The sequence below is a fragment of the Euprymna scolopes genome, chromosome 13 (assembly GCF_053919585.1).
Source record: "Euprymna scolopes isolate OS-2025 chromosome 13, ASM5391958v1, whole genome shotgun sequence".
NCBI lineage: Eukaryota > Metazoa > Mollusca > Cephalopoda > Sepiida > Sepiolidae > Euprymna > Euprymna scolopes.
The window spans coordinates 119552125-119567351 of record NC_136494.1 but is presented as its reverse complement, the minus strand read 5'-3'; the positions used below and the strand labels follow the sequence as shown (position 1 = coordinate 119567351).

Genomic DNA, 15227 nt, shown 5'->3' with positions numbered 1-15227 from the left:
CCGTTTATTGACAGCATTTTTCTTTATTTTGGTGGATAGTTCCTGTGTTAATATTGTCTCCCATTGTTGTCATAACGTTAAGATGTTGATTGAAAACCTGTTTTCTTCAGTGTTCTTAGCAACGTTGAAATATTAGTTACTTTTATTTCAGCAGAGCCGATTCAAAACATGTCTAGTCAACTCCTTTTGAGGTAAAACTTGTGGAGAACGTTCTGTTTTATGGTTGTTATAAAAATGGAATGGAAACTTAAATTTCGTTCCGTTTTAATTTTTTTTTTTCCAACTTGCCCCGGTCCTGGATATGATCTTAAACTATATCCAGTGGTGAGGCCCCAGCTTGCGGGCTTTGGGGAATGTGAAGCCACCCTTTCTTTAATTGCCATTGCTTCCAGGTCCACTCTGACCCGGAGTGGTAGTACCTGTTAGGGTCCTAACTCTGGGTTAAATAGAAACCGACTTGAAAACAACAAATATATCATATTAAAAAAATTTTCTTCAAAATCTTTGGATTCGGCATTAAATAACCTGAAAAGGGTTTATATGCAGTAAAACAAAAGCAAACAAACAACCAATCAACTTGCCCCCCTCCCAATCGAAAGAATACGATTCATCAATCGTACTTTTTATATATAAAAAAAAAAACCCAGGGTTCTATCCTTGGACCTCTATTGTTCCTGATATTCATAAATGACCTCCCCGACAACATTGCCTCTGAGATGGGTATATATGCTGATGACACTACACTCTATGGCAGACACGACAGGAAGACGAATGAACACATTTCTAAAGAAATGGCAGAAACACTAGAGGAAGACATCCAATCTGTAGTGGAATGGGGACAAAAGTGGTTGGTCGCGTTCAATGCTGCCAAGACTAAACTAGTTTCATTCAATAATTACAAGAAACCCTCTCTACCACCCATAGCAATGGCCAACGACTCTTTATCTGAGAGTCCATCTTTCAAACTCCTTGGCCTAACGTTCACAGGAAACATGAGTTGGAACAATTACATTGAAGGCATTGCCAGGGCCGCTGCAAGAAAGGTAGGCTCTCTCTACCGTGCTAGAAAACTACTAACACCCGAAAGTATCCTGTACCTCTATAAGGCCACCATTCGCCCATGTATGGAGTATTGCTGCCACATCTGGGCTGGTGCATCTGCTACTAGTCTCTCGCTCCTTGACAAGGTTCAAAAGAGAGTTGCAAACCTGATAGGCCCTGAACTGGCATCTAAGCTTCAGCCTCTGTCCCATCGACGAAATGTTGCATCCCTCTGCCTGTTCTACAAGTATTTTAGTGGTGAATGCTCTGACGAACTGCAAGCACTTGTGCCCCCACGACGCGAGCACCCTCGACAAACCCGACAGGCTACTAGATCCCACCCCCACACTGTAGAGATCCCTAGATGTAAAAGATCTTTTTACTCCAATAGTTTCTTCCCCAGAACCGCAAGACTCTGGAATTCCATTCCAGGTCCCTGCTTCCCCAACAGTACTGACGTGCAGAAGTTCAAGTGTAACGTGAACCGACACCTTGCTGCCCAAATCCCTACATAGTACCCCAGTAGTTGTTTCCCCTGATAGTAGCCCCCTACACCAAAGTGGCAATTTGCCTTGTTTGGGGTGAAAATGTAATAAAAAAAAAAAAAAAAAAGAAAAATAATAATTTGATTTCAAAATGAAAAAGTCAATTTGGAATACCTTTTTATGGTATTTTTTTTTACAAAAGTCCAACTCACCGTTCATATTGGAAATGTCGACTTTTATAGGTTTTCTTACAACGAATAGACACCATCAACTTCCCCATGTTAAGAATGGCTGTCGGAATAGACACTCCAACTTCCCCATGTTAAGAACGGCTTTCAGAATAGACACCCCCAACTTCCCCATGTTAAGAACAGCTTTCGGAATACACACACCAACCTCCCCATATTAAGAACGGCTTTCGGAATAGACACCCCAAACTTCCCCATGTTAAGAATAGCTTTTGGAATAGACACCCCAAACCTTGTCAGCATACCCGAAAACCTAGAAAACTTGACATATCAATTATAAACGATGAGTTGGACATAAAACTGAACGAAATTTAAATTTCTGGGGCATTACTTATGTAACGGTCCTCATACATTTAATTTCTGCATGTTGGTTTAGTCAGTAGACAGAGAACGGAGATGGAACATCCAAAGACATGTAGTTCGAGAAAAGAAACTATTGGAGTAGAAAGCTCTACATTGAAAGTGTGGGGGGACCTCTACATTGAAGGGGTGGGATTTGGTTGATTGATGGATTGTTAGGGAGTATTTACGTTACAAGGACACAAGTGCAACAAGTTCATCAGATCACATTCCATTGAAATACTTGTAAAACAAACATAGAATGCAACAATGTAGTGATGAGACAGGGGTTAGAGCTTGGTAGACAGTATGAGACCTATTAGATTAGAGGTTTTGTGGGGCCTTGCCAGAGAGAGGGAGGGAGAGAGAGAGAGAGAGAGAGAGAGAGAGAGAGAGAGAGAGAGACTAGTGATTGATGCATCAGTCCAGGCAAGAATACTCCATGCATGGGTGAATGATTGCTTTGCTTTGTAGTGATATGGGTATTGGCTGGTAAGAGATATTTTTCTAACTTGGTAGAGGAAAGTCACTTTCTTTGAATATGAATAGATCCTGTAAATTTTGAGTGACTAAATCCCACCCTCCCATGCTAAAAGCTAAACAATGTTGCTATAAATTCAAGTCAATACCTACAAACCACGTCTCTGCTTGTCTGCAAGTCATCTGTTCTCATTATATTTTAAACCTATAAAAAGCCAAGTCATCTTTAATATGGTTGACTGCCTATGAAACAATATCTGAATCTTCATTATTAGGGCATATCAAAGGTCTTTTTTTTTTTTAAGTGTCTATCACAGATTTGTATTCGGCTCTGCATGTCAAACCGACAAACATTCTATTATACAGTGTGGGGCATGGCTATCTCCCACATTAGGAGTGGGCACTGTGACCGGGAAGAGCTCAGAGGGTAGTCTAGGTTTAGTCTTGTTCATTTTCTTTCATTGAGTGATGTGAGCAATTCTGACGCATCGTTTGATCTGTCTATACTTGTGCTTCCAAACTTTTCTTACATGACGACACAGGCTTGAGATTTTATAAATTTTCACTGTAAAATATATATATATATATATATATATATATATATATATATATATATATATATATGTCTGTATGTATTCTACTGATGAAGCCTTTTTGTTTTACAAAGGAGTCACCACTTCTTAAAGCATGGAGGCCATTCGAGGATAAGGGTTAATGAGTGTACAGTAGTCAATTGGAAAATGTCGTAGTAATCGTTAGTAGTGGAAATTTGGTAAATTAGATTACTTAAGGGGATGGCTCATCAAGAACTTGTTTACATTGGACTTGAAGACGACATATTGTGGTCAGTTGAAAAGGAGGAACATGGAACAGATTTCCACAGGTGTGCAGTTCTAGGAAAGAAGCTTTGTTCATGGAATCTATATTTAGGTTTGAGCACAGATAAAAAGCAGGGGCAATTATTGATAGTGGTTTCAGATAGATGAGTGTTTTTTAAAAGTCAGGCCAGAGGGGGGCATAGATTGGAGCTCGGATGAACACTTGCTATGAGAATAACGATAAAGCAGAGACAGGCTCGCAATGTCTTCCGTGGGAAAGAGGTTGCATTCCCCACTAGGCTACAAAATCGGTTTTGGACTCTTTCAAGGCAGAATAAGCTGCTTCTAGCAGCTCTTGCCCAAATTAGGCAACAGGACTCCATCCTTGGACGTACTTGGCTCTTATACAGGTAGAGAATTGCATCAGCAGAGAAATATCTACTGAAATGATAGAATAATCCCACCATTTTATCAGCAGACTTGGCAACGAATTTGATGTATGTGTTCCATTTCAGATCAGGAGTAAAGGTCAGACCCAGAAGTTTGTTAAAACATGGAGTCTAAAAAACAAGAACGATTATATAAGGAGAATTTTTATGCACATAAATCAGCAGATTTTGTATTCAATATCTGATATTGAAATTGGATGTGAATTATTTGCTGTGATACCAATTACTGCTATTTTGTAAAAATTTTCATACTGAGATTAATCGTCCCATCACTAATATAAATGATAAAAAAAGCTAAAAAAAAAAAAAAAAAGCTAAAAAAAAAAAAAGCTAAAAAAAAAAAAGCTTACCAATGTGTGAAATGTTTAGATTTCAGAAATTCAGGGATTTTGAATTGGCCGGTGTCATCACGATTAAGAAGTTAAATGTTTTTATAAAACAAATGAAATTAAATGTCTTTTAACTATTATCTCTTCTTTGCACACCAGTTATCATTCCATGGCACATTAATGTACTGTGGCACAGTGATTGGGAACTAATCGACTACGTAGAGATAAAGTGTGCCAGCAAGATCACCAAATTTGATATTTTGTGACATTTTACTTTGAGAATTAAAAAAAGCAATAGGCCACAACTTATCAAGGCCAAAATCCATTTGAAGATAAAGGATGATGAGATGGAGTGAGTGACAATTGAATGATGATAAATATTACGAGAGGACTGGAAATCTGCATAATCCCACCCTATCAAAACTCGAACCGACACAGAAAAAAAAAGCAATTCTTTTTCCTTTGTCAGAAATATCGGTCATATAATATGAAAATAAAAATAGAAAGAAAACGACATTTATAAGTCAGCTGAACGTAAACCCAAGCCTAAACGAAAAGATTTTTCAACATCATTGTTGGATTTTTGAAGAAAACTATTTTTATAAAATTCTATTTTTGACAAAGACATATATATATATATATATATATATATATATATATATATATATATGATGATCGTCACTTCTTGACATAAGAATGCTTTATTGTTGATTATTTATGCATTTCCATGTATTTTTAAAACTATTGTTTTTTGTTATTTTATTTTATTCGTTTAATTATTTGATATTATTTAAGCATTTATTTTATTATTTTTATTTTTTTATTTATTGTTTTTTATATACATTTATACACATATACATATATATATATATATATGTATGTGTGGAGATGTGATTAAGATGCAGTTTCTATCTTCTGTGGGAACGAAGGTGACTCTTCAGACCAAACTTGCTCTTATATATCTATATATCTATAAAAGTGAACGTGTGTGTGTGTGTGTGTGTGTGTGTGTGTGTGTGTGTGTGTACATTTTCCTATGCAATAACTCAATTTTTAGTCTACAGACTCGAAATTTGATATACAGGGTACTGAGATTTGGGAAAATCGATGTGATCTGGTTTCGGCCAGAAATTTAGCTGTTAAGGGGTAAGTTCAACGATTTGACTTTTGAGAACTCTACCAAACTCCTCCGACAATTTGAAGTCTAAACACTTGAAATTTTAGATATAGGTTCCTTGGACATGGATCTAACTTAATAACTTTATTTGAACCCAAAACAATAAATGTTAAGGGGTCATAATAGGGGTCAAAGTTAAAAAAAATTGATCTTTTTTTGTTTTTTGTTTTTTTCCTCAGCATACACCTCCAAACACCCAGGCAACGCCGGCCACCCATGCTAGTGTATATACATATATATATATATATATATATATATATATATATATATATATATATATATATATTATTATTATTATTAAAAAAAAAAAAAAAAAACCGATTTGATTTGGCAATCTTAAGTAGGACGATCCCCAGTGTGTTTACGGTATTATGATGATTGAGAACCATAGCTAGAATAAACATAGACCAATCAAAGAAAGAGTGACGAGGATGACCATAGACCCCCCCTCCAATTTTTTGATTGGCCTTGTGCCTAATTTTGTTTTGCGAACTTTTTATTTTTCAAATAAAATATATAAATCCAAGAAAAAAAAAAATGAATGCCTTTCCACCTGAAATGGCCCAAACAGTCATCGAGGAACGTTCAGGAAGGTTGTCATTCATATATTGCTAATAATTTCTATCTCTGATATAATTTTTAAATCCGATTAAAACGAACCTATTTAATATATTTTTCAGCATTATCATTTTTTTTTTAGATCATTGCGTTTAATATCCATGCAAAACGTGGGTTATTTACATGTCCCCTTCTTTAAAATCTATCACTTATCAAAAGCAAAAGCTACTCGAGGATACAGGTTCCTATTTACTTCCCTCCCCACGAGGGAAGAGTAAGACACAAGGTCTGTTTTTAATGTAAGGAAAATCCGGCTCCCCAAAAAGGGTCATTCTGGATAGGAACAAAAATAAAAATTTTCCCAGTCTAGAAGGATTTCTCAACCACTAACCAAGGATAGAAAAAGTAAAGTGTAGCATCAGAACAGATACTACACTTTGTTTTTAGCCAAAAGGTCAAGAAAGCATAAAGGTTAACAAGATGTAGTGATTGTCAGTCGAATGGTAAAGAATATTATGAAAGGATTGAAAATAAATGAAAATAACAAGGTTTGAATACTGATGGGGAAATTATGACAAGTATTTGTTGACATTAGATTTGAAGATTGTTGTAATCAGCAAGGAAGCAGTCTTGTGGCAACGTGTTCCACAAACGAAAAAGCTATTGGAAAGAAACTCTGTTCATTGAAATTCTGCTTGACGCTATGCACACTGAGGAAGAAAGAAAAAATCAGTTTAGTTGTGGTATGTAGACGAGTCCTTGTCTATAAATGCCTAATATGGAGGTATAAGAAATTGGAGTTCAGTCGAGCACCTCCCCTTAGAAATACTGACAGAGTAGAGAAAGTCTAACAATGTGCTTTCTGTGAAAAAAAAAGGTAGTAGAGAATAGAAAAGCTTTTGACCCACTAGATTGCGAAGTCGATTTTGTATATTGTCAAGACAAACAAGATTAATTTAAGCAGAACATCCTCAGGTATTTTCTCATTTTCTTTGTACCATAAAACGTTGTCGTTTTTCATATGGTCGACTGCCTTCTAAATAAACGCTGAGCCTTCATTATTAGAGCGTATCAATTTTGTTTTTTATATGTATACAAACTCCTTTAACCTGGGGCTTTTTTTTTTCATATTTACATAGAACCACAGAGAAATAACTAATTATACAGCAGTGTTGTTGCTTCTCATGTTTTTATTGATTTTGTTACAACCCATTAACGACGATGTCATTTCATTAAATAATATAAGCAGGGAAACTAAGAGTATGCACAGAAGAATGTATACATCCGCATAAGCTCAGCCGCAAGATTGGATCAATGTAATATGTCTGCCACAATCACATCTTAGGATGCTTCAGTGGAGTGACGGGTTCCAGTCCTTGCCTCCTCTCTTTGGGGTAGAGTAAATTGATTTCTTACTACCTGAGGCGCCCTGATCAGGGAATGCTGACGAGGCAGCCCATGCAATTTTTAAAAAGCCCAGAGTGCTCCTTTTTTAGCTTGACTCTCCCCACCTTCTGAACCTTGTGTCACATCTTTCTGTGGTTAAATAAATACTGCTTTGTTCATATTTACTTGCCTCCCCACAAAGAGTTAGGCATAAGATCGGTTTATAAGGTAATGGAAATCCACCGCCTCCAAATAGGGCATTCTGGGTTAGAATACAAATTAAGTTTGTCTCAGTTTAGTAAGAGTTTTTCCACTGGCGGAGGACAGAAAAGATAAGGTGTAGTATCAGTAAAAATATTACACTTTGATAAAAGGCCAAAACTCCACATTTTCTTATTAATTGAAGTAAAATCTAAAAAAGAATTCAAAACGGAAAAGTTGTTTGTTCATGCGTTAAAAGTAATTACATATATTTCAATACTTTCCTTGCACGCATGAACATTTTTCAGTGAAATTTTTTTAAATACGTAAATATACATTTTTTACCTTTAAAGATTAACTTTGGTCTTTTATATTTTAAACATAATCAAAATTTAGACGTAAACTAAAAAATAATTATGATAAGCCTCTTTAAAAGTAAAGGAGTAAGTTTTTTTTTAATTATTTTTGCCCGTGCCTACCGTTTCAATTTGTCTGTTTACTTTAGCAGCTCAAGATAAGTTATTTTTGGAACCGAATAATAGCTTTAGATTTCGTTAAAACACACAAAACTTGTCCAGGTAGGTAGAAGAGTAACTTATCTTGCTTTTGGTAACATTCATTTGTTATATATTAAATGATTGACCTTTTTCTTTTTCGTTTGTTGGCTTCTCTCGTAAATCTCCGAAAACGGTTTTGTCATTAGATTTTATCTACTTCCGGTTGCATTTATTTTATTATATTTTGTGTTTTTACAAAATAGTCGCCTCTTATCAAGTCCCGGACGCCATTCGATGATAAAGGTTAATGGGTGTACTGTAGTCATTGGGATAATAGTGTAGTAATCGTTAGTAGTAGAAAATTGGTAAATTGTATTATTGAAGGAACAGCTTATCAAGAACTTGTTTACGTTAGTCGCGAAGACAACCATATTGTAGTCAGGTGGAAAGCAGGTAAGCGGAACAGTTCATCAGACGAGCAATTCTAGGAAATAAGCTTTGTTCATGGAATCTACGTTTAGGTTTAGGCACCGATAAATAGTGGGGAAAATTATTGATAGTGTTTTCAGTTAGACGATTGTTTTTGTGAAAGTTTTGCAAGGGGGCAGATCATAGATTGGAGCTCAGTTGAGCACTTACCATAAAAAACAAAAAACGATAGAGCAGAGACATGCTAGCAACGTCTCTTTTGTGGGGAAAGAGGTTGAATAGAAGAGAAAAGATATCGCCTACTAGGTTATGAAGTTGGTTTTGAACTCTGTCTAGGCATCATATGGTTTTCGAGCAGCTCTTGCCCAGATGTGGCAGCAGTAGTCCATCCGAGGACATACTTGGCTCTTATACAGGTAGAGAATAGCATCGGCAGTGAGATATCTGCTGGAGCGGTAGAATGATCCAACCATTTTTCCAGCGACTTTGGCAACAGATTTGATGTCATGTACTTTGGAAAGTGCTGCACAATGTAATTCTCCGCAGTTTTTTTAAATGTATATCGATACTTTCACCTGATAAGTAAATATATCAAATACATCTATAAGATTCCTTGTTATTTTGTTTTGTAACTGTCATATTTCGCATTCATCTTTATAAATAAGCATATTTACACGATAAAACGTGCTGAACGTGATTAAAATTAAATTTCTAGGGCAATTGCTCTCGACATATCAAAGGCCTTCGACAAGGTATGGCATAAGGGTCTACTTCACAAGATTTCCAGCTACGGTATAACTGGAAATGTTTTCTCAATCATTAAATCATTTCTCTCCGATAGGCTCATAAGAGTAGTGGTAGATGGACAAAAATCGGAGGCCTGCAATATAAATGCTGGAGTCCCTCAGGGGTCAATCCTGGGCCCAATTCTCTTCCTGATCTACATCAATGACCTCCCTAAACACATACTTAAATCATTCGTTGACATCTATGCTGATGACACGACCATCTACGGCAACACACCAAAGGCTGTAAATGACAAAGTTCTCTCTGATTCTCTCTCCTCTGATCTCGAGCGCGTGGTTCAGTGGGGGAAGATGTGGCTGGTTACCTTTAATGCATCCAAAACCAAACTGCTATCCTTACATCATCAACGCTCTGATCCCCATCTGGCATCAATTGTGATGGATGGCTCTCGTCTGGGTGAGGCCCCGTGTTTTGACAAGCTTCTGGGTTTGACCTTTACTCCTGATCTGAAATGGAACACGTACATCAAGTCTGTTGCCAAGGTCGCTGGAAAGATGGTGGGATCCTTCTACCGCTCCAGAAGATATCTCACTACGGATGCAATTCTCTATCTATATAAAAGCCAAGTACGTCCAAGGATGGAATACTGTTGCCATATCTGGGCAGGAGCTGCTAAAAACAGCCTATCCTGCCTTGACAGAGTACAAAATAGACTTTGTAGCTTAGTGGGGGATGCCCTTTTCTCTACCCTGCAACCTCTCTCCCACAGAAGAGACGTTGCGAGCCTGTCCTTGTTTTATCGTTATTTCCATGGCAGATGCTCGTCTGAACTCCAATCTCTGGTCCCCCCTCGCCAATCTTTCACGAAAAACACCCGTCTAGCTGAATCCACTGTGAAAAATTTCCCCCACTCTATATCTGTGCCTAAATCAAAACGCAGATTCCATGAACAAAGCTTCTTTCTTAGAACTGCACGCCTGTGGAACTCTGTTCCGTCTGCCTGCTTCCCTCCGGACTACAACTTGGATGTCTTCAAGTCCAATGTTAACAAATTCCTAATGAACCGCCCCCTTAAGTAAACATTTCAGCAAATCTCCTCACTAACGTAATGTACTTGCAATAACCCTTATCCCTGAGTGGCTTCCGGGCCTTGATAAGTGGTGATCACTGTGTAAAAAAAAAAAAAAAAAAAAAAAATTGAAATATTATGTTCAAACTACTAAGACACGTGAGTTTCACAAATCTGATAAACTTTTTCTTTTCTATTAAGTTTATAAGATTTGGATATACGTAGACAAGATTTGATCTAACGCTTTTTGTTAACATTGACTTTTGATAACATTTTTTATTCGCGTGCAAGCGACTCTATAAGTCACTCCGTCGGTCGGTCGGTAGGTCGGTCTGTCGGTCTGTCTGTAACACTTTTGTCCTTGACCTTTTTGGTTAAGATCAAAGATCTGTTGTTAATATATGCTGTTCATAGCTTCTTAAGTTTTTTTTTTTTTTGCCTTTTGGCCAGGACCAAAGTGTAGTATCTTATCCGGCAGATACTGCAAGCAAAGACTATGTGGGGGAAACTCACATATAAGACCTTGGTTAATGTGAGGGCAACTCTTTATACCAATTTTCACTATCCAGCTCCCCTACTCCCCGGGGAGCTGGTCCCCATTTCCCCTTAAATCCACACATTAAAAATCGGCCTTGTGCCTTATTTGCTTGGTGGGGGAGCAAATAAATAAAAACCCACATATAAGACCTTGGTCAATGTAGGGGCAACCCTTCATACCAATTGTCACTATCCAGCTCCCCTACTCCCCGGGGAGTTGGTCCCCATTTCCCCTTCACTCCTCACATTAAAAATCGGCCTTGTGCCTAATTTGCTCGGTGAGAGAGCAAATAAATACCTTTTTTTTTGCTTTTTGGCCAAGATCAAATGTTCTTACTATATGCTGTACTTATTGTGATATAAAGTGGGGGATCACTTTTCTGTATTGATTTAATGTAAAATGATCACCCGCTTACAACCAGTAAGTCTCAAAGCCATTCAAATCATTCTCGAGATAATTCGAGTTGTTTTTGAAGGATTCCAGTTATTTTTTAAGCATTCAAGTCATTCTTAATGTCATTCAATTCATCCTTAAATTCATTAGTCGTTCTAAGTCATTTACTTTTTATTTATTTAAGTCATTTCAGCCTATTTTTCGGTCATTTTAGTTTATCTTTAAGAATTTTATGTCAATCCTACATTCACGCATTCATTCATTACATGAGAGCACGCGACTAATGGCTATCGGCCTTGTTCCCTTTGCATTGCATGTTAACTATCCATAATTACCACGGAATATTCAATTTAGTGTTTCCTCTTTCTTTCAAGAGCTTTAGTTCTGGCTTGCAAGTACTAAAGAGAATGGGAAGTGACGGTGCTCAAGTGGTTAACGACACGGACTGACGACCTGGATGTCCCAAGTTCGAATCCAGTTCGTTCCACAAAAATCACTGTCACTTAAGATGTTGGCAAACTTCACGTGGTCCTTCCTGTAAGTACCCGATGTCTTTCTAGAAATAATTTCTGACTAGAAAAATATCGGAGAAACCAATGCCAACAATAGAATGCTCGGATTCATACGATATTATGATGATTAAAAGAATTATGCAGTCCGCGTTCGTCATTCTTTCAGTATATCAGGCCCACGATACACAAAAAAAAAAAAGAAAAAAAATGTAAAACGTATGACGACCTTTGCTCTATAGAAAGAAAAGCGATTTGTGCATGAGTCAACTACAGTACAATATCCGGCAGTTTTATATCAGATGCGAAATACACAAAAACAACAAATGTGCTTGAAATCGGAGAATGTTTTAAGGTTGTTGTTTTCAAAAACTACTGCATGCAGAAAACTGAGTCTTTACTTCTAGTTGGATTGAACATTGCTGGTATTTTTATAAGTGTTATGCCAACATTTTGTGTTGCGTTCATTTGAAACTTTACTTTCTATGAAGGAATGTTCTAGAAACATGGAGAACTCGACATTTTCTAGAGATATTTGGGTGTTGACCCGCGCGGAAAATAGTTCGCATATTTCGGTATTAAGTAGAGTCGTTTTGTTTTCATTTCAGAAGTAATGTTTCAAAGTAATGTCACAGTTTTGTAGACAAATTGATTATTTCGTAAAGACTTTTGGAAATGTATAGAACAGCGCGTAGCAACTGTATTACAAATATAATCTACAATTAGCAGTCATAACGATTTTGAATCTACACCTAATTTCTAAGCTAGGCGCTGATTGGTGAAAGCATTTAACTTCCTTTCTAGTCTGTACTGATCAGAGGCCATCTCTCAGCCGAGTTGAGAACCTGGGAGAAGATTATAAAAGGGTATGATCACTGGATTCTTGCCTTTTCTTAATCACAAGCGTGCACTTTTTTATTTTTACTCGTGTTCGCACCTTACAAAGCGTATCGCCACTTGGACGTAAGGGGCTACTATTTGGGGCCATGTCTAGGAAAGATTAACAAGATATTTGTTTATGTTACATTTAAACTTTTGCATATCAGTACAGCCAGGGAATCAGGCAGCAGGAAGGGAATTCCAAAGTCTAGCTGTTCGAGGGAAGAAACTATTAGAATAGAAAACTTTCTGGCATTTAGGGACGTCACGAGTGAAGGGGTGAGATCTTATTGCTAAGTGGGTTTATCGGGGATATGTACGTCGAGGGGGTACAAGTGAAACGAGTTCATCAGAACTCATTCCATTAAAATATTTGTAAAACGGGCACAGTGATGCAACATTGCGGCGATGAGACAGGGACTGGGGCTTGGTTGATAAAGTGGGACCGATTAGATTGACAACTCTTTTTTTGGACCCTATCTAAGAGGAAGAGACTAGCGGTAGATGCACCAGCTCAGATGTGGCAACAATACTTCATGCATGGGCGAATGGTGGCCTTGTAGAGATACAGATACTCTCAGGTCTGAGTAGTCTTTTAGCTCAATAGAGGAAACCCACCTTCTTTGCAGCAGCCTTTGCAATGTCCTCTATGTATTTGTTCAAGTTCATATTGCCCGCAAATGTTAGGCCGACGGGCTTGAAGGTAGAATTCTCAGGTAGGGTCTTATTTGTCATGGATATAAACTATCAACTACTTATCGACGTTGCTTGGACTAACCCAAACTTCTCACTTGGGAGTACTCCGCTCCAGGTTGTCTGATCATGAGATTCGACAGGAAGCCTCAAAGATCTGACATGGCTACGACCACACATACGTGAACTTAATGTAACAAACACCTGCATTGGCATGGACTTTGACTCTGTGTGTACACACAAATATTCTTATAACTGTTCTCTACATACCGGATATTTATTCTACCCAGGAACCTTTTGTCGTCGCCAATACTTATGGATCTATTTAATTATTGATACCTTCTCTTCCATTCCAACGAAGATGGTTCAATAGAGTTCTTTTAAATGTTAGAATGAGATTTTGTCTTCTAGTTTTACAAACGTTTTTGTTTTCTGTATCTATAATAAAATGAAATAGTTGGTCATTTGTATTAATAGACTCCCTAGTTCAATATCGTAGTTTTTTATTATTTATTTATTTTTTTTTTACTTGGGAATTACTACCTATCAAGGCCCAAAGGCCACTCGAGGATAAGGGTTAATGAGTATAAGGTGGTAGCGTAGTAATCGTTAATGGTGTAAATTAGATAGAATTTGACTGGACGTGGAGGTCACTATGCTGCATTCAACTGGAAGCTGGCCAGAGAAACAGTATTCCACAGTTCAAAAATACAATAACATAAAAAAAAACTTTAGAAAATATTTACTTGTGATGGAAAAATATTAACGTCCACTGAAATTTGCGGAAATTTATTCAGTGCTTTTAATATATATAAAAAAAGATAAAAATAGCGTGAATTAAGTTTTAAATTGTCATTTGTCTTCATTTCACAAGATTATCTCCAAAATAGTAAAAATGTGCATTATCTCCCTTGATTAACTACAACATTGAATTGTGAAATTCGGATATAATTTTAACTTATACTGGATTAATTTCCGTAATTTTCAGTCTATGTTAATATTTTTCCACTACAAGTAAGTATTTATTAAAGTTCTTCTGCTATTTTATTTTTAACTAGCCAACAGTCGATATGTACATGACGTTATGTGGTGTACGCTTTCATCTGCTGACTCCCGGCCGCGTATGAAAAATATTATGTTCTGGACAGTAAATAAATTATTTTTCCTTCGTGCGACGGTAGTAGTATTCGGTCAGTTAGCACATGATTTTGATTGCTCATCGAGACTCGCGCGTGTGTGTGTGTGTGTGTGTGTGTGTGTGTGTGTGTGTGTGTGTGTGTGTGTGGTCATTGTTAGTTTGACCTTATCTTATCATATGTGCGCGTCGAGGTCGGCTTGTTGGAAGCATAACTGTTTGTTGGCTATCTTCTGTCTTCGCCTGATTGTCTTGTTAGCCTACTCTCTATTCGTATAGCTAATAGTTGGCGTCTGTTCAGTCTATCTGTGCGTGAGTGGAATTGATTTGATAATGCGAAACCAGAATCATTTGCAAGATCATTTGGAGTTCGTCTCTGCGGATGTCGTGGAAAGCAAATCACCTGACCTGTCTCTTCTATTCAATATTAAAATTTTACTTACTTTGAACCTCTATTTGCACAAAAGTGTAATTTGGTTTGTCAATGATGATGCATTTTTTTTGGTGGGTTTTAATGTTAATATGTTATTGTTTTTAAAGGATACACTTTAAATAGAATAATTGCATAAAATTTACAAAAAAAAACACAAGTAAAGTTCATTTACAATTTAATTTATTTACGACAAGTAAACTTAAATAAAACAAGTGAAGCACGCGTGGTCCCCCGTGAGTGAACAGTGAACGAGGCATAAACAAATGACTAAGTTCAGCATCCCCCCCACAATTTAGCCCTAAAAATCCCCAGGACACGTTAAATAATGGTGAAAATGAACAAACGGTGCAATTTTAGGCTTTAACATATGTAAATTTGAGTTCTACAGCATGCA

General features: G+C 37.0%; 1 protein-coding gene across 1 annotated transcript in view; it reads left to right on the top strand.

Annotated features, from left to right (window-relative positions):
- Window positions 1-14158: 14158 nt before the first annotated feature.
- Window positions 14159-15227, top strand: part of LOC145292168 (LYR motif-containing protein 1-like) — a 659461-nt gene continuing 658392 nt past the window's right edge. The window contains exon 1 of the mRNA XM_080138378.1: window positions 14159-14279. The gene's annotated coding sequence lies outside the window, so the exon portion shown is untranslated. The remainder of the gene's footprint in view (window positions 14280-15227) is intronic.